The sequence below is a fragment of the Telmatherina bonti genome, assembly GCF_933228915.1.
Source record: "Telmatherina bonti genome assembly, chromosome: 16".
Lineage (NCBI taxonomy): Eukaryota > Metazoa > Chordata > Actinopteri > Atheriniformes > Telmatherinidae > Telmatherina > Telmatherina bonti.
In genome coordinates this window covers 30,844,012-30,871,261 of record NC_136614.1, presented here as the reverse complement: position 1 = coordinate 30,871,261, position 27,250 = coordinate 30,844,012, and the positions used below count along the sequence as shown (strand labels likewise).

Genomic DNA, 27,250 nt, shown 5'->3' with positions numbered 1-27,250 from the left:
AAGCAGCAACCTTAAACTAAAATAAAAAATGTGTTGTTATTGTGTTAAAGATATCTAATATTAAAATCAAAGTGACTTTTTTCTGTGCCTACTTGGAAATAAATCACATTCTGACCAAACAAATGAATAAACCTGAGGTAATGAGGCAAAAAACTCCATAATTTCAGCAGTTTTGACATTATTGCTAGAAATTTTTATTGAACTTTGACAAAAACCTACATAAATGTTTAAATGTTGACATTATAGACTTAATTTATTAATTTATACACAATGCCTATTGTGTAAATTTTTATGCACCATCAACACCTGACAGTGAAAACACAAGAAACACATCTTCCCACAGACAATAGGTGAGCAAATACTGAAGCTGTTTAAAATCTGTTTTTCAGAAGGAAGTATTAATTAAACATGTTCGTTAACACCAAATTAGTTCTGAGATAAACTGATTGTAAAACAGCTTTTATCCATGTTTATGCCAACCATGTTGCACATTTGGAGTAAGACCAGATTTTTGCAGCAGTTTTTTTTTCCCAGACTAAGTAATATGATGAAATTTGGGTTTACATCTTGTTATTTTCCTGCTTAACAGGTTTATCAAACGCTTTGAGCAACTGAAAAGGCATAAACGACAGGATTTTAGCAGATCCTAATGCTGATTATGGAATCTGGTTTGCAGTTTAGTTCACCTCTCTGAACACAAACACTGAACTGTATGATGTGTCTTTTATTAAGCCGACACATAAAGTTTGGAAATCCTTTGCTAGTTTCTTTTTAACAAGCTGACAGGATGAACTCTTCAACCGCTTTCGTGGAAAAAGATTTTGGGCTTAATGTAACAGCGTCAGACTAATCCCATCTATGCTCATCTAAACCACATCATTGTTAAAAGGCTAATGTTCCTCAACAGCAGCTTACGGGGTTTAACCAAACCAAACATGCGAGTGTGAGACGTACCTTCTCAGGTGGAGGACCTCAGGTTTTTGTCTATATCATCCGATATGCTGTTGTCTCTGAAATTAAACAAAATAAAAACAGATTAAAAACAATCTAAACCAAGTAGAAATTCATGATAGTGTGAAGGGAAACTATTAAATTTTGTGCCAGAGTTCGGGTGTCTGCCTGCCATGCCTGTCCCTCATCTCGTTGGACAGATGGAGTATCAACTTCCTAATTAAGCAACTTCCTCCTTTCTGCCAACACATGCAGGCATTCACCAAACAAATACAACCCTCACCCACCGTGACACGCACTGAATTATTCAGTGAAATCTACACCCTTGTCTGTCATATCCACAGAAAGCCGAAGAAGCCTCTGTCTGCTGGATGTTTATTGGAGTATTAAATATCCCGTGACAAGCGGCGGCTGCTAATGTTCACTCAGATGCTCTGAACTGAAAGTCCCTCCAAGATGAGAGGAGAAAAATAAATAAAGAGGAGAAAAAGAGGTCGTCCAGATAAAGTGTGACTCAATGACAGACATGATTACAGCCTAAAACCTTCAAAGAAATATTAAGCAGTATTTATTTAAAAAAAAAAAAAAAATTATGGAGGCAGACAATCATCACAAACTAATGCAGAAGTCTAGACGAGCTTTCTCTTTGCATCAGTGCTTTATGACACATTGGCCTACAGCAAAATGAATCTGAATCATGGAGTGGACCGTCTGGAAGGGAATAAGTAGAGGCAATAAAGCTGCTGGGGATGTTTAACAACATTAATCTGCAGACTGTGGTTGCTGCAGCTCGGAGTTTAGTCCGACCATTTCTTTTGTGACGTTGAATCTTTCAGTGCAGGATTGCTGGTAAAAGCAGGTTTACTTCTCTTTGTTGTAAATATTAATAGTTTAAGGCTTTTACATATCGACTTTGATTGTTTTGTCCGAATAGTTCACACTGCTATATTTTTTATCGGATCAGTGTAAAGTCAATGGTGACGTCCACATCATTTAATCTTTAGAACTGAGGTTGATTTTAATAAATATTTGCATCTGATAGATTTATAATTGACCAATAAGAGAAGGCCTGTTGACTGACAGATCACCAGTTGCTAGCTAAGCAGGAGTCACTTTGCCGCTGCCATTTCCTTCAAACTTTATATCAACATCTGAGCATCTTTATTTTTTTCTTCTCTGCTTCTTAAAACAAGCAGCTAGCTACTAAATGAGATCCTCGAACTGTCCCACGGACGTCCTAAAGTCCGTCGTGCAGCGGGCGTGGTCCAGCTTCAGCTCCTGGATTAAACTATAGCTACATTTCCATTAAATTTTTTCAAAATAAAAGCTGTATTTGTAAGTTTCAACAAACGACGATTGCGATTTGCTGCTGTTTCCATTGAACAGTGTTTAGCGCTCTCGTACTCTCGTAAGATCTAGCGAGAGGAAAGAGAAAATTGTGGTTTATGCAAGGTAGCAACGTAGCCTTATTTTGGGGTTGCTACGGGGAATTTGATACCATTTTCTCTCCTAAAACTCTGATATTCGCTGTTTGTTCCACAACGTAACATCTTTACGGGAAAATAACTGAACCCCCATGGTCACGTCCGGGGACATGTAAATGCGAAAAAAGTTTTTCCATTACACTTTTGCGATATTTTCTATATCAAAACGTCTGAAAAACCACCTCATGACAGCATAAAAACTTTTTGCGATATTTGAGACTTATTTAGAAAAGTAAGCGTTTTCATTATCCTTTTTTTTTTTTTTTTGGGCGATATTTAGTTTTTGCGCAATTCTACGCGTTATGGACACACAGCTGATTAAACTCCCCAAGTTCTCCTCTTTTCTAGAACAGGATGAACCCAGCGCCCCTTTTTGTCTTTTCTTTTGCAGCTTCAGCACACTGTTGTCGTGGCTTGTTGTGGAATCCATCATTTATTCACAGTTTTTCATCGCACTTGGTGGGCATAGACAGAAACGTCAATCAGTCAGTAACTTATTCGCATTTTCCTGTCATTTATTCGCAGCCGTCCCAGTGAGTGAAGGCCTTTAAACTGGTGTTTTCACTGCTGCACCACTAACCATGCAGCAGAGCAGCTGTGTTATCAGAGATGTTCAGCAGTGAAAATAGATGAAAAACGTTTGAAAGTGAATCTAGCAGTCAGTGAAGTGGAAAAAAGGAGACGTATCTGTTGTCTGGATTTTCTTTGATGTCAAAAATGTTGGACGTGAAACAAAACGCTTTTTACAAAAGATGCTGTTGAGCAAAAGACGATGGACGCAGCGCAAACAGGAGGGATTTTCTGCACCGCCTTAACTGATAAACATGCTTTGCAGCACCAACAATGTCTGCAACTACGATCAAAACCTGCTACATCTTCAAGTAAAGCAAAAATAACTGGCAGGACAGTCGGGTCAGAGGTCAACTGTTGAACCGGCAAAAAAAAAAAAAACAAAAAAAAAAAAAAAAAAAAAAAGCAAGATGCTGCTAAACTGTGAAAAAGCTGTAAAAGCAGTGTCTGGATTTGGTTGCTGTTTTGAACTGACTCAAGTTCATATTATGAAATAGTTACAGCTATGAAAAACAACAAAAAACAGATGGAGACAGCAATGTTGATACTGATCAGTTTGTGAATAATTTTGTTGCCCAAACACCATAAATGTACAAAATCACACAAACTCATTGATCTCAGTTTTAATAAGCCAATGAAAATTAACACGTCATTGCAAAGACATTAATCTGTGGAATTAAGGCATTTCCTTGTTGTTTCACATTAATTCATTACATTAAGTTATTAGATAGATTAAAAACCCAAATCATGTATTGTCCCAGCGAGAGGAGCCTGGACACAAAAGAGGTGAACCATATCCACCAAAACCAATTCAGCCTCTTTTTTTTTTTTTAAACAAAGTTTCGCATTGTTTTTAAGGCTTACATTTAAGGATGACATTTAATATGACTTCGCCTTTGGTCTGTGCACAACTTGCACCGATCTCCTGTTTTGATTCTGGCATGATCTTTTTTGGAAAGTGGCGATATTTATGAATCATTACAATCAATTAATTGTATTTAATACAGAGATTAACTGTGAAATTACACAATAATGACATCTTTCTTGGCAACTCCTGATTCTTCTGGATTGTCCGAGTAACTACAACACTGTTGTAGTTACTTCCTACTAAACATCTATATTAGATTTCATTTATTTTTTTAGACTTGTACGTATTTAAATTAGCGAAGCAAGATATATTGTTTGAGTTAGCCATCAGCCATTTGTATGGCTAACGGTCATAAACAAACGTGTCCTGAAACAATTCACATTTGCACATGATAGGATGATGGTAAAGATGGCATGAATGCAGCATCGCAGTATAAATGAGAAGGTTAGAAAAAATCGTAACATCAGTTTTTTACAATATCGTAGCAAAATATTTTCAGCTGAAGCTACTAAAATAAATCAAACTGGACTGAATCACATAAAATTAGTTAAATCATTATTATTTATCTAAGACTGTTGCATTACATTGGAATAAGAGAACGACTTAATATGTATCAGGTGGCACCCATGTGCCGATTAAATCATTAAGTCTGCAGCTTTCTATCATTTCAAATGTTTTATTTTGTCTAAAATTCAAAAGATATCAAGTTGGGGAGATATTTGTCCAGGACACATTCTTCCTAAACAGAATAACAGCTTCTGAGGAAGAAGAATAACATTCATTTTCTGTGTTACACCAAAAACAAACCAAAACAATAAACAGGCGTCAAATGTAAGAGGCTGCAGCTAAACTCTTTGCTTAACCGACTGTTTTGGCTTTCATCCATCAACTGAGTGCAGGAAAAAGGATTGTGATGCATTGGATGGATGGATGGAAGATCCACAGAGACACTAAATGCTCTCCTGTTATGGGAATAGTGTGTGGTGGCTCCCTGTGGTTTGACACATGAGTGGCTTTCGCCAAAACATCACGCTATACCCGTGCACACACACATATACACACACACACACACACACACACACACACACACACACACACACACACACACACACACACACACACACACACACACACACACACACACACACACACACACACACACACACACACACACACACACACACACACACACACACACACACACCTCATGTGTCCTCTCTGGAACTCCTGACATTTGCCAAAAACACCATGTGGACAGTACAGACTGTGTGTTGATGGGAGCAGACACTTTATAATCATACCAACTCTGCCTAATATACATCCAACTTTTCCCTTTCTGTAAGTTTCATCTACCCTATTCTTACCCCCCTCCCACGCCAAGGCTTTTTCCATCCTCACCCGTTCCTTTGTCTCCCCTTGCTTCAGCTCAGCAGCTCAGAGAAAGATTTTCCATATTTTTCCAACCAGACAGGTGTCACCAGGCACCCAGCTCAGTGAATACGATTATCCCAATTACCCAGCCTATTAACAAGAATTAACCAGCATGCATGATTTGACAGCCAGCGATCATCCATCCACCCTCAGGTAGTTGCCACAGTAAGAAAAGCTTTCAGTGAAACAATAAGGAAGTCAGCCAAAGTCTGTAAAAAAGCCACTCAGCTCAGTATTAAGTCAGAAAATCTGTCAATCATCCCGGCAGGTGGTGGAGTCAGACGGTGTGGAGGGAGATGCGTGCAGACATCTAAAAAATAAACATGTTTTTTCAGGAAGCATCAATGGAGAATGGAATTTTCCACTGACTCCAAAAGACAAACACACATAGTGATACAGAGTCATCACAGTAAAGACACAAAGTCATCAGAGTAAAGATTCAGAGCCATCAGAGTAAAGATACACAGCCATTACAATAAACATACACAGCCATCAGAGTAAAGATAAAGAGCCATCAGAGTAAAGATACAGAGCCATCAGAGTAAAGATACAGACCTATCAGAGTAAAGATACAGACCTATCAGAGTAAAGATACACAGCAATCAGAGTAAAGATACAGACCTATCAGAGTACAGATACACAGTCATCAGAGTAAAGATACACAGCCATCAGAGTAAAGATACAGACCTATCAGAGTAAAGATACACAGCCATCAGGGTAAAGATACAGACCTATCAGAGTAAAGAAACAGAGCCATCAGAGTAAAGATACACAGCCATCAGAGTAAAGATACACACCAGAGTAAAGCCACAGAGCTATCAGAGTAAAGATACACAGCCATCAGAGTAAAGATACAGACCTATCAGAGTAAAGATACAGACCTATCGGAGTAAAGATACACAGCCATCAGAATAAAGATACACAGCCATCAGAGTAAAGATACACAGCCATCAGAGTAAAGATACACAGCCATCAGACTAAAGATACACAGCCATTAGAGTAAAGATACACAGCCATCAGAGTAAAGATACAGACCTATCAGAGTAAAGATACAGACCTATCGGAGTAAAGATACACAGCCATCAGAATAAAGATACAGACCCATCAGAGGGTGCGTTTCCATTTCCACCCAGAATTGCACAAAAACTAAATGTCTCTGTAAAAAAACGTTAAAGGAAACACCTACATTTTGAAAAATGTCTCAAATATCGGTAAGAAATTTTCACGCTCTCATGAGATGGTTTTTCAGACGTTTTTATTTTGAAACATATTGCAAAAGTGTAATGGAAACACTTTTTGATCATTTACTTGTCCCCGATGTGACGTGGGAGGCCAAGACCAGTTCATTTCCGGTAAAGATGGCGTGGTGTGGAACAGACAGCAGTGAATTTTAGAGTTTTGAAAAGAAAATGAAGCAGAAAAGCTTTGAAAATTTGGGGCAATTCTCTGCAGCAAATAGAAAACTCCAAAATATTACTAAGTAGCTACCTTGCATCAGATGTAATTTTTGTAAAATCTTGTGAGAGTAATGAGATCTAATGAGACTTGAGCGTAATGCACTAAACACTGTTCAATGGAAACACCCGCAAATCGCAACTGTTGTTTGTCAAAACTTACAAATATTACTTTTATTTTATGTAAACATACAATGGAAACACAGCTACTGTAAAGATACAAACCCCTCAGAGTAAAGATACAGACCCATCATTGTAAAAGCTGAGTTATTAAATAACATGGCTGTAAAAATGTTAAATTTAATTCTAAAAATTCTGCAAACAAGCCTTCATATTTTACCTTGTGATACACTACTGGAACTGGACACCCTTACTGTAGAATGATCGATTCAGGACTACAATTAAGACAATATGGACCTTTAAATGCATTAAATCCCCAACCCACATGTACGCATACAGCTGAACACACTCCCACCAGTGGACAGAGATCAAATATACATAAACCCCTTGAAAAGCCGACAAAAATATCAGAATTTTCTCAACAGTCTGAGGGAGATGAAGATGGAAACCCTTGTTTTACAGAGAACTTCATGTCCAGCACAGAAACATGCACAGCTGCACAAGTTGGGTCATGCCGGGACTGTAGCAGCCTCATTTCTGAAGCTTATTGCAGCTTAAAATTGATCCATTATTTGGAGGTTACATTATTGTTAGGAAGTTATGAGATCAGAGCTTTAAGAATATTTAGAGTCTTTACTCATTTTATCAGGACATTTCAGAAGTTAAAACTGGTTTTGGTTCCAGGTGTTCTTGTTAGAGTTTCAATCATTTATGGAAAAAAAAGTCTGCAAAAATTATGTTTTCAATATTTTGTCATCATCAGGGCTGATATTCTCACTTTCATGAGGTGATGGATAGGCTAGCAGCTCAGGAATGCATAATTCAGTAGTGCTGATTTTAAGGTTGCTGAGACATCCAGTTCAGTGAAAATGTGAATAACATTGATAAAACTGACTGCAGAGCCAGTATTACCAAAATAAACAAAAAATACATTTTAAAACCTATCATCTCTATATAAGCAACATTAATTCATACCTTATGTTAGTAAGAAATTGATTAAAAAATTCAAGACGTAAACAAGTTTCCTTTTGTCCTGACAAGTTTTTACAAATATGCAACTAAAGCTTAGCATTGAAACTGTCTAAAGAAAGAGAGTCCTGTTACTCAGAGCCCCGATAGTGCTGAAGGGAAGAACTGTGACTAACCAAAAGTGGAGCAAATCCATGGAGACTTTATGCAAACTACACACTGTTTTCTAATCTGATTAATCTGATCATGCAAACAGAAAAATACACATCTCTTCTGGGCGTATCCATGTGTTCGACATGCAAAGACTAAATACTTGGATTTATCGTGATCCAGTGGATGCAGCTAGAAACAACTAAAGTCAAAGACAACAATAGACTCCATATCCCACAGTTCACTGGATTAAAAGGTCCATAACAACAGATACTTGTGAGCTTATTTTATCCGAATCTAAAATCTGCTTTTTTTCTCTGCGTCTCACAATAACCTGAACATACAGAGCACTGGAAACCAGTACAACCCATCTATAGTACAGGGCTATGTGAAAGTCTCATTTGTCATTAAAAAAGAAAAAAGAGAGGAATGGCTGCAGGTTTTATTAAAACATGCTAAATCATGGTTGGAAATACAGTATAAGAGGCAAAAGCAAAGTTTATCCTCTTATAAGGAGCTTAAAACTGAATATTTGGTCTGAGCAGCTTTATTCTTCAACACAGTCTGAACCCTCCCATTTATTCTCTACGTTAAACGGATACGAGCATTTCATCCGTATCCTTTGTCCTTTACCTGCATAATTTGAGCAGTTTTTTGGGCCATGTGCTGATTGAGTAAACAGCATATTACAACTGGAAACTGCAGGGGCAACTACAGGGATTGCTGGAGTTGATGTGTGTGACCAAAGAAAGGAACACAGAAACAGAAGAGGCTGCGATGTTTTTAATGCCCTTAATGAGTGTATATCATCATGACCTCTTCCGTCATCACCATGTTTACTGTCTGAAACTGACATCAGAACTCGGAGGTGAACTCTGATCTGCCATATGGTGCATGTATTGGCTGTGAGACACATGAAGTATGAGGGCATGTTACGACAAATGTACACATTTACATACGTAAAAGCAGCATAAATGGGCTTTTAAAGGTCTAATGTGTAAGAATAACTGACATCTAGTGGTAAAAGTGGGCATAGCGAGTTGTGAACGGATGGTGGCTGTCAGTGACCAAAACTTTCCGAATGTGTTTTCATCTGTGAGTGGATCCAGTGCAGCGATGAGTGGACTGCAGGTAGTGGGGCTGTGAATTTGATTCAGATTTGTTGGGTGCAGATATGATTTAATTTGCGATTCCCACTATTCTTTGATATTGCTGATTTTTGTAGATTAATAACAAAAAAACTGTACAAAACTTTCTTTGTTCTTCATTTTCTTGATTTCAATTCGGGGGGAAAAAAAACCACAGCAGCCTAACCATCATTCTGCTGCTATAATGCCCAAGAACACAAGTAAAAAGATCAATAAAAATGACAAAAAAATTGTAATTGAATACTTTTTTTTTTTTTTTTTTTAAATAAAAAAATCAGTTTTTAACTAAAAACAAAAATTGATTTTAAGATTGTGATGCAAAAAAATCCAGATATTCAATTTTTTTAAAATTCGGTTTTCCCATCCCTAGCAGGTAGCTACTTCAATATTGTGTACCTGTGTACCTGTGTGTTGTCTTCTTCTATGGTCCTTTTTTAAAGGTTTTTTAATGCTCTAGTTTCTGTAACACTGCAGTTTAAACGTTCGGAGGGTTGTCACTTTACACACAGAGTTTTGTGTCCACTCAGAGACACCGTAGTAAAAGTGATGGCACATGTCAGCTGTCTTGTATGTGGACTCACAGGTAGAGAGTAAAAACCCAACAGTTGTCTTAGGAAATCAAATAAAAAATACTTTATTCATCCCTGAGGGGAAATTCAAACCAATTGAAATACATTTTAAATGTGAAAAAAAGGTTCCCATCATTGACCTTTTGTTTAGTTACACTAAATGTTTAAAGTTTGTTGTTTCTCTAAGTAGTCTCTACGAATCATTCTCCAAAATTCTTGAAAGACTTTCTAAAGTTTTTTATTGGATGTTCTCTGACTTTAGTTATATTCAATGTCCAGATGATCCCACACTGCTTCAATAACAAGTCAATTCTTAAAAGTGACTTATCACCAGTCAACCTCCACCATCATGCTTTTGATCAGCAGTAGAATCATAAAATGTCAACATGCATTTATCAGGTCTTGGATCTGGTCTTTCAATTTGATTTTTTTTCTTTTCCATCTTGCTTTCTGACACTGTTTATCTGCTTTAAATAGTCATACAATGATTTTATTTGTCTAATCAGCCTTTGAGAATCACATTTTCAGTGCAGAAATGATTATTTTATGCTTGTCAAACTACTATCTTTGGCATTTTGTAGACACAAATTAAGAAAGAGAAACATATTAAAGGATTTTGCTCCAGTCTGATGGTAACAAATTGCTTAGAGATGAAATTCAAGATAGTTTTAATACATTCCTCAAGTTGCTTGTTTTGTTTCTCGTACAGATTCACAAACTTTTAGGCTAATCTGTCAAAACAGGAATATTTCGAGTTGACCAACTGTGACTGGAAATAAGAGAAGCAACCGATGCCCAACAAGTACTGCAAGAGAAAGTCCTTTAGCATCTGGATGACTGAAAGTCAAGATCGTTTTTCAAAAACTGACCACTGGAAGAAGAAATAAGGGTGACTGAAGACTCACACAGTACTGTGTTCATGTTTTAACTGTTCTTGGCTGCTTTTCAGCCTGTTTGTTGACCAAATCTGCCAGTATTTGACACCACACTTAAATCCTGTTTAGTTATTCATTTTGCTTGCAGCCAGGCAGGAAAAAAAGCAGCCGCAGAACATTTGTTATCATTAATCTACTTAAGTCATCAATCTGTCAAAGGACACTGATCATATCTACCTAATGTTCAGATTTGTGTTCCATTTGTCATAAAAACAGACACTTAGATGAAACTAGAGGAGTATTCTGTGGTTTTACTATTACTGATCCACATCCCAGCTTAGTGTCACTGCTGCTACTCTCATCGAATTTCCCTCAACATTTTACCCCGACGTGACATCTCCCGTCAAAATCCACAAAAAGTATTTAGAAGAGAGACTGTACTTACAGCTCTGAGCTCGGTCATCAGTTTGGAAACACAATGCCGTGGTGAAAAGGCAAACCACATAGTAACTCCTCTAATTTTACAGAGATGCACTGTGAACGCTCCTTTGCACTCATTCAAGTTATTCACTTGTCCTGAGGGAAGATCAGGCTGTGACCCACTTTCAGTCAAAACCTATTGTTTTCTAAACGTTTAACGTTTACAGTAAATACTCATCATTTAGTTTTTACAATGACTACCACAAAGTTCAGGCAGTTAAAGCGAAAACATAACCTTCTATGTCAAAGTCACTCATTTCCCCCATAAATCCTGACCAGTGAATGCACCATATTCAATCAGGAAATTCTGTTATTCCTCTTTTGTTTTATTAGAAAACTGGCAACAGGAGTCCTGGAGAGACGGTGCGGATGGAGAGACAGCTGCTGATGTTCACAGAACTGAAGCATAAATCAATTATTTACATGAACGAGCATCGTGTCCATCACTAGAAAATGCACTTTTCCAGCGTGACTCCAGGTCACGCAACAACAGTTGGTATGCAGCTGTTGTTAGGAAGCGCATGCACAGATCCCAGGTGAGGCGACCTCTGGCTCACAATGTCCAGCTCGTAGATGGACATAAAAATGTCATAAATAACGGCGCAAATGTCTACGATGGCAAGAAAATATCCTTTCAGCAGCCTGAAAAGATGGAGAGAGGAGATGACAGAGGGTGGGGGAGCATGAGGGTGGGACACACCTGGCCACATGCAGGCTGCCTTCTCCTAGTGATACCCTTTAAGGGTTTAGACAACGGTTAACCTTCAAAGGGAATTCAATGGGCTGGAAGGATGCCATCTTTCCCATAAGCAAATGAATCTTTGCTCTAATCTGCTCAGCAACAACCGATGAATGGATGATGGATTCATTACAGCTCAGTGAGCTGCACTGGGGAGCTTTAGGAGGGAAATAACTAATTATTACACACTTGGCAGCATGGCGTGATAGAAAGTAGACATTCATCATCCCTCTTGCTAATTTCCATTAAAAACATGTTTTAATTTATTTAACTTTTGGTGATATTTAAAATTTAAATCATTCAACTCAAGTCTAAAGATGCTACTCTTAGGATGATTTTATGTGTTTTGCAGCCGTTTTATTAAAGATTTGTGTGTGTGTGTTGTGTTTATATGTGTTGACAGCTATAGCGTGCCTTCTTGGCCTGTTTTCACTCAGAAAAGACACAAAAGTGTCAAAGAACTTCCTAATTAACCCCTTGAAGGAGTCCTATTATGGTATTTGGAGTTTTCTGAGCTTTCTACAGTGTTACAGTGTTGAATCCTCATCAGACATGTGAACGGCACTGTTTTTTTTTTTTTTATCACCTAAACGCTTGTTTGAGTTTGATTTTGAGTTCCAGCACTCTCTCCGTTCGGTTTCCATGGCGACGAAAAATGCGTCGTTTTGGAGAGTTTTTTCTACTTGGAAATCCTTGTGACGTCCCGGGGGATAAGGTTCGGTGATTGGTTACCTTCTACTGGTTAACAAGGGCATGTACAAATACATCAGGCGGGTGGAAAACGTGGGATAAAGTTATTTCCAACGATGGCTGGTGAGTTTACCAAAGAGAGACATCCTTCTGTTTATGAGATGTTACAATGACGGCAAAAGCAGGTGCGGTGCGCGCTCCCGATGTAGTGCGGTGGCGGGAGGCGGGGCTTATTTGCGGAAGAGTCTCAATCCACTCATTTTGCCCACAGGCTGATGTGACAGCCTTCGGAGAGGGTCGGTCTGAAGTAAATAAAGCCATTTGTGACAATAACTCCATCAATCCCAACCCTTCTGGGCTCAGAAAAAATAAATAAATTAGCCTGAAATGCACATAATAGTTCCACTTTAAAATCCAGAAAGCAGGTTTTTTTGGATAAAATTCTTGTAGTGAAACAACTATTTCCCTCTGCTGCTTTTACTGGACCCTGGTACCGGAGTGCAGTATGGCTTCAACGATACGTTGCATTTGTGACTGGTTATTACTGTAAACTACATTATAAATATGTTTTTAAATTCTTCTGAAAACAAGTGGAGAGTTTAGAAATCCAGAAAACGTATCTAGTTGGCATTTTGCATGTTCTTCCTGCGGGTTCTCTCCGGGTTCTCCAGCTTCCTCCCACCGTCCAAATACTTGTATGTCAGGCTAACTAGTAGGGGTGGGAAAATTGTATCGAAAAATCGAAAACTGGGATATTTTTGTTAAAAATATCTATATTTTTTTTTTTCAAATAAAATGAATCCACTAACATTTTTGTCATTTTTATTGATTTACTCTTCTTCTTGGGCATTATAGCAGCAGAATGATGGTCTGGCTACTGGGTTGTTTTTTCCAAACTGAAATCAAGAAAAATGACGATTAAAAAAAAAAGTTTTACACATTTTTTTTGTTTTCTAATATACAAAAATTAGCAATCTCAAAGAATTGTGAGAATCGCACTTTAAATCAAATCAGCATCCAAAAAATTGGAATCGAATCGTGACAAAAGCATATCGTCACAGCCCTACTCACTAGTTACTCTAAATCAGGGGGGTTCAACTTGGTCTGCAACCCTGCAGGCTTTCCATCTATTCCTACTTCAACACACCTGAATCAAATTAAATGGATCAAAAATCTTATCAAGTTCTCCACAAAGACTCATGGAAACATGGAAACGGGTTAAACTTGCGGGATTGCGGACCTCGTAGGGCCAAGCTGAATACCCCTGATATAAACTGTCCCTAGCGGTGTGTGTGAGTGTGAATGGTTGTTTATCTTTTTGTGTTGGTCCTGTAATGAACTGGCGACTTGTTCAGAGTATCTGCCTCTTACCCAATGATTGCTGGGATAGACTCCAGCTTCCCGTGACCCTGAATTGGACTAAGCGGTAGAGAAAATGGACGGATGACATCTAGCGTTGACTTCCAGCTGTCCTGTAGCAGAACAGCTGCAGTTTGACACATAAATAAAAACAGAAAAGAAATAAAAAGTCCAAACATCTGCAAGTAAATGCAGTTTCTTTACAGACCACTGCACAGTGATGAGGGTGAGAACTCGTCCTGTTGGGCTGTAAACCCGACTCGAGTCTTATAATTGCAAGTAACACGATAACATGTAGTTTCAGTGTAACATAAACACAAAGGTCACATCACCAAACAATAGAGGATTTACATAATTGACACATTTCCTCTTTTCTCTGCAATGTTTTATATCACGCTTCACAGGCTGGCGAGCGTCCTCAAACGACACCTTGGTCATATATTTCTATAAAAAGAAAAAGATCTGACAGGGATGATTTAACCTGTTTGTCCAGAAAGGATAACTCTGGTACTTTCCCACAGAGGGACACCCGTTCCACAACTCCCTCAGAAGGAAATCAGTGCAACACAAGCAGCAACACGTAGACGTAACTTTGTTTGTATTGTGTACAGAAGACCTGCTGATATGCTTCAGACATAGTGGTTGGTGGAAAAATCTTTATGACACACTAATCAAGCAGTTAAATAACACCATTAATTGTTAAAGTTATTGTAAAGTTATCTTGATTAATTGTGAAATAAAGTTATGGTAAAGTTATCTTTTTGGCACCAACAGGTTAAATAAAAGGTTTTAGGTTCTTCTCTTAAATAAGAGGATCTAAACAAATGACTTTAAACAAAATCAGCCTGTCAGACTCTACAATCTCATTTTAGTTTCAGTGAAAATAACAGTAACCACAATTCCTAAATATGTTCACATAAAGGTAATTTTTTTCTTTAAATGTAAAATAAATTTATGAAGACAGGGGGATAACTTGTTACATCTCATCTTTCTTACAAAAAGATCCTTAATGTGTTTTATGAGGTGGGTCAGTTCAGGAGGTCATGATTAATACCCACAGCATTTCCACTACCATCATTTTAACTGGAGACGTCCAATATTATCGGTCAATACCAGCATTAAAATACAATATCAGAAATAATCGGTATAGGTTTTTACTTTTTCAATGACAAAACATTTACATAACATGTGCATATTATATGTTAAACTCTTCAGCAGAGGTGGTAATTCCTGGTCCAGAAAGTAAAAGTCCAGTCTGGCAGCTGTTCCGACCAGTCACCAAACCAGCTGAATTTAATGAGCAGAGTTAATTACCAGGTAAACAAGCCTGTTAGTAAAAACACACCTGTTCGAAATGTACAGGTAGATCCATAAACATGGCAGGACCAGATACAGCCAAGTGTCCCCTAACTCAAAATTACAAAATATGAGTTGTCATGTGTAGTTTTCCAGATATATTTGTCTGTTTTGTTCAACTTTCTCCACAAAATATCAGTATCGATTGATGTCAGTATTGGAAATTAAGATATCTGATATTACATATCTGTAAAATAGCCCCTACTTTTCACATCCCTACATGTACTTGTGCTAAAATAAAAAGAGGAAAAATAAGGACTTTTATTAGTTAAAGGTTACTATGCTGTTATTTTACTATTCCAGCTCAGTCTGAACAGAAGACATACATGTAAGTGTAATTCATCAATGCTACAAACCTCATCTTTCTGAGATCTGTGAGCTCAGTTCCTTTGTTCTCAGGCAGGTAGAGCTCAGCTTCCTGTATGCCACTGCACAATCACTTCACCATAAATTATTCCTGTAAACGCTACAGTTCCTCTTTGCTAACATTTTATGCAATGTCTGCTAGACTCCAGTTACTCAAGTTCAGGTATTTTCTCCCCTCTTTTTGACATTGTTTAAGAAACATCAGAGATTTACTTTTGTAAAGTCAGATTAAATCACAACTCCATCAGGAAGTGCCGTCGCATACATGAAGCCGGCTGAACCTGATCAGAAGCTCGTGGAATCTGGTTCCAGTGCGTGTCTTCAGTTAAAACCAACCAGGCGCGTTTAAGTTTACTCAAACACACGTAAAAAAGCATGTCCTCTTATGAATAAAAGATGAAGCAGGAGTGTTATATAACCAAGTAGCTAACACTTTCACTCACTGTTGTGGAACGGAAACCTTTATTTCATTCAACGTTTTAGTCTAAAGACATTTTCAGTATCTTTAATCATCAACTTGAGTGTGAATAACATTTTAATTTGATGCTTTTAAGCAAACTACAACATTCCCGTCACATTCACTTCAGTATATTTTTAAATTTAGGGAAGAAAATAGTTTATTTCAGCTGTTTTTAAGAGGAACTTGTTTAAATTCTATCAGAAATCAGACTTCTGCTACTCAACGTTGTGTGGTTTTGTCTGAATAATTCCCTCAAACTGCACCATATACATATATATTAATGTGGACTGCAGGTGAAGCACACTCACACTGTCTGTCAAGCTTATCTGTTATAAGATGAACATAATGACGTCTGGTAAAGGCTTTCTGAAAAACATTGGTCGTATAAGATGTGTCAAAAATTCCCAGTAAAGGCCTCTGCATTACAAATGCTGGTTTTTGCATTTACCTCAACCTGGTTGGCCACTTCATCTTTGCCATACAGAAGCAGGCATTAGTTTTTCTTCCCCAAAACAACGGCCAAAACATGCACTCGTCTGAGCGCACAACGCGCAGAGAACTCGGCTGTGTTTCTGCACAGGCTTGTTTCAGATTATTTCTGACTGAGTGAATCAGTTCCAGGTTACCTTTCTTAACTGTGGGAAGAGAAAATTATTTTCCAAGGTACCCGAGTAAGGTTGCAACGATTCGTCGGCGTTGTCGACAAAAATGGACAATGAAAATAGTCGACAATGAATTCTATTGTCTACTATTGTTGCCAGACACATTTTTTCAACGGAGTGAGGCATCTCACTTCACTATAATCTCTGCCAAGTCGTACACATGCGCAATAGGGTCTCTGCTGGGCAGTTATGTACACAGAAATCTGTCTCAACTTTGTGAACATTTAAGCTTGGACAAGGGAAACAAAAAGATCTCTAGCAAGTTTGCAAAGCAGACTTTGCTTATCTTGGCAGCACGTCGGTGATGCATGAGCATTTAAAGAGGAAGCACGTCGGGCATTTAAATGAAACTGAGTCTAATTCGTCCATTACTTTCTACGCACTAGCAGACTGAGATATCAAAAATAAAACCTATTGTCCGTCTGACTGCCTGAATAAAATATTTTAAATTAAATGCATATAGTCCGAAGAAGAGATCCACCACGGACCCCTTTCTGCAGAGGAAGCAGATGTTGACCCTGCAACAGGCGACCGCCCCCGCAGTCAGTCTTGGTGATGCTGATCTGTTATATTAGGTCGCTCATTTCATTCAGTTTGTTTGGACGACTCTGAATGTTTTATTTTCAGCTATAAATGTCATGAAAACCGTGAGATTTCAGACTGAATTGTAAAGTTTTCTTGCACACCTACGGACATAATTTCACTGTTAAATGTTACGACAGGTTGCCACGTAGCTATGTAGCATTCTTTCAGTGTTTTGCTCTGAGTAGGATTTTCCACGGCTTTTCGAGGCCTCTCTCCTTCATTTCTATCTGTAAAACTGCATTTCGCCATTATTTGCTATTAAAGTGTCTCTATTATGCATGTCAGTCTAATTTCTTTTAATATGCAGGTCCGGAAGGGAAAGAAATAATCAAGCATTGTTCACAAACCCCTTCATTCATTTTGTATTGATCCTCTCAGATCAGCTTTTGCCAGAAACAAGTGTACAGAGAAAGCTCCGCCCTCTGTCTTGCATCTGATTGGTCAACTGCTAGGAGTAGTTATACTGAGCAGTGAAGGTGGGCGTGGCTTTCTTCTCGCGGAAGTGTACAACCTAGAGAAGATGACCAATCACTGAGTCCCTCCCCTGGGATGTCACTGAAATTTGAAGTAAGAAAAAAAAAAAAAAACCTCTAAAACCAATCGTTTCCGTCGCCATGGAAACCAAATCTACAGAGCTGAAAAACTCAAACACGCATTTTGGTGATAAAAACACGGCACCACTCTGATGAGTATTCAACACTATAACACTGTAGAAAGCTCAGAAAACTAGACATAGCATCATAAAGCCCCTTTAAAGGATGGAGGTTTTATTTTCCTCGTTATTATTTGTAAACAGATTCCAATCTCCTCCTCCATCCATTCATACAGCTCCATCTTCATCTAAAATAAACTGGCCGTGTGACCCGCTATGCCAAGTCCAGATGAGCCTAAATGCAAAAAAAAAAAAAAAAAAGTTTCCATTACGTTTCTGCGATATACTTCTATATCTATATATGTCTGAAAATCCACTTTATTGGAGTGTAAAAACATTTGAGCAATATTTAAGAGTTTTTTTGGGTTTTTTTTTTTTTTTTAAATGATGTTTCCATTATTTTATGATCCGTTTTTTTATGGCAATACTTATGTTTTGTTCAATTGAAGGAATAATGGAAACGCAGCTAATGAGCTTTTCATGCAGTATTATAGCTTAAAAGATTGTTTGAATCAGAGACTAGTTCCTGGTTCTTTGAATGCTTTTAAAATACCATTTATTATAGATGTTGAAAGACTGAAGCTCTTTGCAATCTTGCAATTACATTTTTATCATTTTTTTAATATTAATTTGATCAATTTGTTATGTATTTTCTAACAGAACAAGTGTTGAGTCACATGTCATCCTTGTTTTTAAAGGTTCATTTTATACCACATCGTGACACCCTCACCACTCACAAATGGATCTTATCTTCAGGACTAATTACACAAATGTTCAATAAACTTTGCTGTTTAATATTTGCTTCTTTCTCAACATTTTATTGAGTGTGTTGCTGACATCAGCTTAAATGTGATAAAGTGTACAAATTAAACAGGAAAGAACTGACAATCACTTCTTGTTTACAAAAAAACCCCCAAAAACAAACCAGATTACAGATTTAAGTTCTGACAGTAAGATATTTTTCTCAGTTGTAAACAGAGAATTTCAATACATTTTAGCCAAACAGCCCAGCAGACAAATGAATGATTTCCCACTCAGTTACAACCATCTAGAAACTACAAGATTAACTTGCTAATCATATTTTTAGCAGGAGTAAAGTGGACGTGTTTAAATGGGGGTATGCTTTACTATACCAAGTAATTACAGATAAGTAACTTAACATGATCTAATTAGAGGCTTGGTCCTTGCACATACTTCAAAGTGCACAATGTGTTAGCAGAAACACTTATGTCCAGTTTGCCTGCCTGAGCTAAGTTTTCTTGCTTTTTTTTTGGTAAATTGAGGGAAATTGCATACAATACTCTCCACACCACCTGTGCATTTACGTCCTAACCACATTAATTTCTGCCAGCTGCAAAGAAAAAGTGACTGTGTTTTATGTTAAGCCTGTCTGTGAGCTCACCCACTCATTTCTGTCTCTGTGAAAAGGACTCTGCATAAACTGATGGAAACCAAAATCAACACCAATGACGTAAATATCCTCTGTTTGGGAATGAGTAAGAAAATGACAGGTGAGCGTGAACCATTTGTTTAACTGGTGTCACATCACTGATGTTATTCGAAGCACCTTTACAGCATCGGTGAAGATGTACAACCCGTTTTCTGGGTTTCTTGATGAGAATTCATACCTCAAAGTTCAGGTTTATTATTCTTGAAACAGTGTGTCAGACATGTTTGGACTGGCAGAATCCAGGTATTCCCATCACATCAGCTTTCTTCTACCTCAGAAAAAGCATTAACCAACTCACAAAATAACTTTCATAATATTTAAAAATGCAGCCACTGAAAGAAAAGGTAGAAACGCCCATATTAATTATAGATCTGATCATATTTTTTATTTTTAAATACAGTTGACTTTCTTCTTAGACTTTTTCTTTCTTCTTCTGATCAAACTACTTTCTAATTTCTCCACAACCAAATTAATGGGTAAAATAACCACCATGAGTTGATGAGGAAACAAAGATGATCCAGGAAGGAGGTAATCTGGACATTTTTTTTCCCCCAACTGCTGACTGGAAATGTGAAACTTTCCACAAACACAATGAACAAGTTTGAAACAAAAACAAGGACACAGAAGGAAAAGAGAGAATGAAGTACTGTGTTTCACTGTAACAAGGCTGCAGGAATACATCCTGGACTATAATTTGTTTATATGCCGCTTTAGTAAACAAACAGATCAGGACAACAAGGTTATTGGAAAGCTTGAAGTTCCTCCATGTTATCTTCCAAGCATCAAGATGAAGAAGGTTCTGAGCTGAGAACTGATCTAAAGCTCGTGGAGATGATTGTCCACAGACAGTAGGGCTGCAACTAACGAATATTTTGATCGTCAATTAATCTGTAAATCGTTTTTTTTTAATTTTTTTATTAGTCACGACTATTTCTGCCACGCCCACCATCTGTGCTTCCAGTTGACGCAGCTCTTTTTACAGGTTCCAGTATGTTTCACCCCACTCTCTTCATTTGCATCATATGAATGTCCCCCTGATTCCCAGTCAGTCACAACATAATGTCCTTTAGGAAGTTAAGAGAACGACTCCTGAACCAGTTAAATATTAAATTTAAGCTTAACAGCTTACTACTAATTTATTTTGAAACATTCAAACTTAGCTTTAGTGTAATTTCCAAACTATTCAGAAACAGAAAACATAAAAAAAATATTTTCACGTTAATTTTTGTAGAATTGCACCAAAATGATTATTTACATCTTGAACAAGCCTGTTTTGTAAGGTAAACAACAATACTAATCTGTAATGTCAACTCAACCAGACTCCGAGGTGCTTTTGCTTCAGATGCTCGTGCATGACTGTCGTGCGCTAACTCTGCATGGCAGACGACACATTTCACCTGTTTTGACACTTTATGTAACGTGAAATATCCCCAAACTTTGGAAATACAAGGCCTGATCCTGTCGTCTGACTCTGTTCAGGTTTGGCCGCCATCGGTTTGTTCCTCGTTGTTTTAGGAACAAAGACGCTAAAATGACAATACTGCCCCCAGAACTTCCTGTGGTGCTTTGCAGTCATTTGCTTTGTGTTTATAGTTAATTTACTGCCTGAAAAGCCGTGGTTGGTAAATGACATTAAGTTTCCTGGTGATGTTTAGTTACTAAAGCAGTTGTGAGTGTTTATAACACAGCTTGTCAACAATGAAATTTTGCGTCAATTAATTTTTATTGTCGAATCGTTGCAGCCTTAACAGACAGAGAAGAAACAAAGGCTGCTGATCCTGTTTCATATCCTCTACAAACACAGTGAAGAAACAGTGTGTTCATACAGAGGCTTCTTCAAGTGGCTGTAACACTAAGACATCTGCCACTTTCCTCCAGAAAATACAATTAAATAATAATTTCTTTTAAAACAGCTACTCCTACATTCACAAATATAAAAAATAAAATATTTTACATGATATAAATCTATGTAAGACTTTTTATAGAATTTATGCCATATAACTGATATATTTATATTTTATATAATCTTTTTTTTTTTTAATCAAGTATTTTTTCTCATATCATTAAAAATAATGATTTCATATCATTTATGTTATATAAAATATTTAATTTTGTAGTGTATATTTTATATAATTGTAAAAACGGTTTGATATATAGTCCAGTTTAAAATCCATATAAATTAATTATATAATTTGTTAAATATATTTGTGTTTTACAGCATTTTGATTTTGAAACACATTGAACAATTGATATTTATACCATGTAATACACTTAAAAATGAGGTATTACTTAATTAAAAAAATTATTTTGATGTAAAATACTAAAATATATTAAAAACAATTTGTTTTAAATAATTACAAATAAAATATTTCATAATTTATATAAAATATTTTTCAGAAAATGTATGCTTTATATAACTATAAAAACATTTATACATGATATAATCTTTACAATTGAGGATGTAAAACCTTATTAGGCACTTAGAAATGAAAAAAAAAAAAAAAAAAAGCAGAGTCTCACATAGAAGCAACAAAACCCGCCGTTTTGCATCCATATTTAAAATCCCTTCGCTGTTTTGACTGGCCAGGAAAAACAGACATTAAAACTGGGTTAGGGGAGCTGCGTCTCCCTCAGGCTCGCTTTGCTGGAGCGAATGTGACAGCAGGGTGTGTTCAAAGGGGGGTAGAGCTCAGCTTAAGGGGTGGTTGGCTGAGTTTTGCCCTAATATGGACACAAATTAGGGGGGGGGGGATGTAGTAGGAGAGAGGGTGGGCTGGGTGGAGAAGGGGAAACCTGCCCAGCACCACCACAATGGCAGCCTCGCTTGCCACGAGCATATCACTGACACTTCAAGTCCTTTCTGCTTCACTTACCGGCTCTGGACTGAACTGTTCTGGTCCACTAACCCGTGATCTGAACACTGAAGAACTCTTTGGAAGTCACTGTAGTGTCACACATTGGTTCTTTCTGAAGAACTCAGTGCATCATATATCTCCCCCCCCCCCCCCCCCCCCACACACACACACGCTTGTGTCACTGAAGCGAAGAACTGACTCTTCCTCAACTCTATTACTGTGTGCCCTCAGCTGGCTCGCTAACTTTTACACCTAAATACAAACTCCCCACTATGCCTTTTTCACATCTGGCCTCTGGTGCAGACAGAGGGAGAAAGGGAAGCTGATGATGGCAACAAAGACAAAAAACTCACTGTGGCCATTTTTTTTTTCTGCCTGTGGATGTAGTAAACAACTAAGAGAGGCTTCAGTCTATGCTGAGAGAGAGAACGTGGGAGAAAGAAAGACTGCCAAAGCATCTGAGTGCGAGCAGAGAACAATAGGTGGAAGAAATGAAATCAAGGCATAAAAACAAGTTTAAAGAAAAAAAAAAAAAGAAATGAAGGAAGGCGGCTGGTATTTGGAGAGGAGGAGGAGGAGGAGGAGGGGCGGTCTGGCTACTACAAGCTACTGTGCGTAGAGTGGGACTCCAGGCGTAAAAATTCCTCCTACGTCTCTGTTCAATGCCACTTCTGTTCTGCCAAGTTCGGCATGTCAACAGCACTGCAGATACAAAGGAAACCATGTCTGCGTGTGACTGACTCTTGTGTAAAACTACTGCTAACAAGTGTGTATGTGACTGCATTAAGCCGGCCTCGCCAATACAGGCTCTTTTTCTTAGATGAAAGTGGACAAGTTAGCCTTATTCGAGCAGCAGAGTCCTAAGAGATTATCCTCAAGTCTTGTAAGAAAACCTGCAACTGCTACAGACAACCGACAGCGATCAGATCTGTCAATTCTGACTTGTTGGTTGGCATTGCTGAAGCTTAATCATCATAAATCAACTTATATAAAACAAGTGATGCAATAAATAATCTGCCACTGTAAAGACCTGTTGTCAGCATAGAAGTTTATCTTTGTGTGAACCCTGAAGACTCGATTATCTGTGATATTGTAAATAATCTCTCAGGAACAGTGGTGTGCAAGTCTGTGACCAAGCTCCATTGTACATAAAAGATCTTATAGTTCCATATATTCCAAATAGAGCACTTTGCTCTCAGACTGCAGGTTTACTGGTGGTTCCCAGAGTCTCAAAGAGTACTATGGGAGGAAGGGCCTTTAGTTATCAGGCTCCTCTCTTATGGAACCAGCCCCCACCGTGGGTTCGGGAAGCAGACTCCCTCCATACCTTTAAGATCGAGCTGAAAACCTTCCTTTTCCATGATTCTTATAGTTAGGATATGAGCATCTCCTGAATTGGAGTCTGCATGTACGGGACCCAACTGTCCAGGTTCTGCTCTTTGCTCTTATTGTTATGGGTAGTCTAGCCATCCATTACTTATGTAGCAATGGGGACGTCACCTGATGCACTGAGAAGTACCTCGCTCTATGACACGTTTGAGATTAAATTACTTCTACTTCTATGGGAATTTGCTGTTTTGGAGCCCCTAGTGGATGAGGGGGGGGACTGCAACTTTTGGCTTTTCCTCATTGGATTCATTTTTAACCACCAGAGGTTGCCGGAAATCTTTCGACCAATCAGAGAGCTTAAATCGATGGTATAGTTGAGTCAGGAACAGCCAAAGATCTACAAGTGAGCAGAAACTTTTACGTCTGTAAGTAAAAAACAGAAATATTGTTCTTGTGTTCTTTTTGATGCACAGAGATGCCAAAAACCAGCTGGGTGGGTTTTTATGACAATAGTAGATAAATAGTAGCATAAATAACTGGAAATAACAATCCATGAAGGAAAAACTAGGTGTAAACTTTTTCTGTTGTGTGATCGTTTCAATGCAGATATTTTTCCTCCTAAAACCCATGAATTATGGGAATGATATGAGGCTTGGTCACTGTTATCCTGTCTGTCATTTGTACAAATTACTGTAAGTAGTAAATGCTATATTGTTCTTTTTGTTTGCCTTTCTCTATCTATTGATACCTTCATTGAACACCATTTTAGCCTCATAATCTGTCATCTGTCCTGAACTGTCTGGATGTTGGCAGGTATTTTCAGGGCTGTGCTTCTATATGCATTTGTACATAAAAACAAAAAAAATATTAAACATGCAGACCAAAAACTCCAAAAACTGGCTTGGCGTTTTAAGCATTTAGAGCAGAGGTGTCCAGCTCCGGTCCTCGAGGGCCAGAATCCTGCAGGTTTTCTATGTATCCCTGCTCAGACACACCTGATTCAAATTAATTAGTAGAAGAGCTTAATCAGTTGTGCACGTCATTGGCTATTTGATCCATTTAGTGGAAGCTAGATGTGTTGGAACAGGAATACATGGGAAACCTGCAGGACAGCAGCCCTCGAGGACCGACTTTGGACACCCCTGATTTAGAGGATACTAAAGCTCACATTTCAGTTCAACATCTTATTCCACTAAACAAACCCAGTTTTGGGATGATGGATACATTTACTCAAAAAAGAAAAGAAATGTAAAATAGAGTCCACCACAAATTACAGAATGATTTCTATTAAAACAAGCCTCGTGAGGGGCGCTAATGGTCTCCGTTACTTATGAAAAGTGCAATACTGCAACACAATATTGTAAATATGCATGTAAAAAAACATTTTTGAAACACTGATCAGAATATTAATGGGAAGCCGCCCACCACAAGGCATGTAGGGGACAGCTGAGGCAAGAGCGCCACGATGCATTTAGGTACCAAGAGCTGAGCTATAACTGACTGCACTCAGCTTCATTGAGACCTGAGGACAGGCCATCTGTAATGAGACTGGTTTGACCAAATGGAAAATGGTGAAAAAGACTCAGGCAGGAGTGTATTTATCTTAGGGAGGAGTGTACGCCCAGGACAGGAGAGGAGCGATGGTGCATCATGGCAGAGTCAGGAGGTCAAACACTGTTCAGCTGCTCTGCACCAGGAACTGATTGTTAAAGTGTGATGAAGCTGGAAACTGCTAGATTCTAGTTAAATGCAGATTTATCAACATATATCTACCATAATCCTATCAAAAAGACAGAAAACATTAAGATTTCAGCTCTGAGTGAAGACTAAATGGTCAGGTTGTATCAATATAATGACTGGAGCGTAGTTCTTCATTTAAACAACTATATAAATACCTTTCCATAAACACTGCCTCGGCAGTGAGGAGTATTACAACCTTGTGTTATTAACAAAGCCAATGTCTGATCTACTGCCATCAGATATGTCTGATGGCTTGAAGTGGTTAAAGATCAAGAGAAACCGTCTCCATTATTGAACCTAAAAGCCTGACTGTTCCGGATAAGAGCTGAAAAAACAGTTGATTTTCACCAGTTGCTGATAGGTTAGAGCCTAATGTTCACAAAACAAGGCCAGAAGTGGTTTGTGTGTATTAAAGATGCATTAAGTAACTTTCTGACCTTACAACTCCGCACTCCGGACTCGTTTGAAGACACAGTGACATCTATCATGTGCATTTCTGGAGCCACTGCCACTCAGTGGCATCCCAAGGTTAAAAAACCGCACTATACAAGATTTTCATTCGAGACACTCATAGACTGTGAGCTAAATTGAAGCTCATTGGGAGCTTCCTACTGTCGTCATCTTGTCAGCATCATGTATGTCATCTCTCCCCAAAAATGCAAAAATGGGCAATCAAAAGGACACACCCCTAAATATGCAGAATTTTAAGTTTAAATTACTTTTAAACGGGTGAGTTAGAAGAAAATTTACTCCCCCCACAGTTGTCATGAAGGTAAACCTGACCTATTAATCCAAAATGTTTTTTGTACCAGGCTGTAAACATGTTTATTTCTGCTCTGAAGTTGGTCTTTTTAACATGGGAGTCTATGGGGATTCGCTCCGTTTTCAAGCCTATAGTGGATGAAGGAGGAACTGCATGTTTGGCACTTCCACATTGGCTTCACTTTTAATCGCCAGAGGTTGCTGCTTGGAGATGCTGCAGCAGAGTTTCGCTTCACAAAATGGATGTAAAAACACTGGCTGTTTTGAACGCACATTGTCACTGATTCAACAAAGAAATGCAAGAAGACTAAAAGAGAGAAAGAGACAACACGAAAGTCATTGTGAGATTGTCATTTGCTGCCTGGAGTGATCTTACAGGTCAGGTGGGTGGATGTCAAATTACTCGATCGGAGGCGCATCAGTGGGAAAATAGCAAAAGTTCTGTAGTGTGTCTTTAAAGAATAAATTATTTCTTTGCTGAAGGTGATCAGTATGCATGTAGTAATCCTTGGGAATAAACTGAGATCGTGTGATGTCTTAAGAAACTAAGAATGTGAATATCCACTTGATTACTGTGGAGATATCCTTCATTTACTTTAAAGTATGTTTGACTCTTTAGGCAATTTTTCTGGAAATATTGCCAAAATTTGCATCCCTGCCTGGCAAGATAAGAAAATGCTCACAGAACGCAGTGTTAAATAAAAGGAAACCTGACTACTAACTTAACAAATAGGCTTATATTACCCAAATTAAAATGGGACTCATATTGTCATTCATTATTTCACACCAGCAGCAACAATCTCTGCAGTTAATTTAGGCCAATTAATAATGCAAAGCTGCACACTATGAAAACAGCAATAAGTAACAACATTTATTTTTCTTTTAACACCATGTGGAGTTCATTGTTAAACCATAACAGGTGTCTTCCTGAACAGCCCAATATTTCCTCTATCACAGACGATTAGAGTGTAATGAACAATAAACAACTGCAAGTTTCAAAGTTCGTGCACCTGCTGTGATCAGCGAGGGCGTAGCAGAGTAGGAAACAGCCAGACAGACGAATATCATTCTGTAGGGTGTGAAGATGAAGAAAAACAAGTGGGAAAGCACGTCTCAGAGATTTTTTTTCTTGCATTATGTGCTTTACATTCAGTTAGTGATGCACTTCATCATGCA

The 27,250-nt window shown here is 38.0% G+C and overlaps 1 protein-coding gene across 4 annotated transcripts in view; it reads right to left on the bottom strand.

Annotated features, from left to right (window-relative positions):
• The window catches only part of fam49a (family with sequence similarity 49 member A), a 56,554-nt gene that overhangs the window by 19,132 nt on the left and 10,172 nt on the right, over window positions 1–27,250 (bottom strand). For all 4 annotated transcript variants that reach the window (XM_079255309.1, XM_079255311.1, XM_079255310.1 and 1 more), the window contains exon 2: window positions 955–1,010. The gene's annotated coding sequence lies outside the window, so the exon portion shown is untranslated. The remainder of the gene's footprint in view (window positions 1–954; window positions 1,011–27,250) is intronic.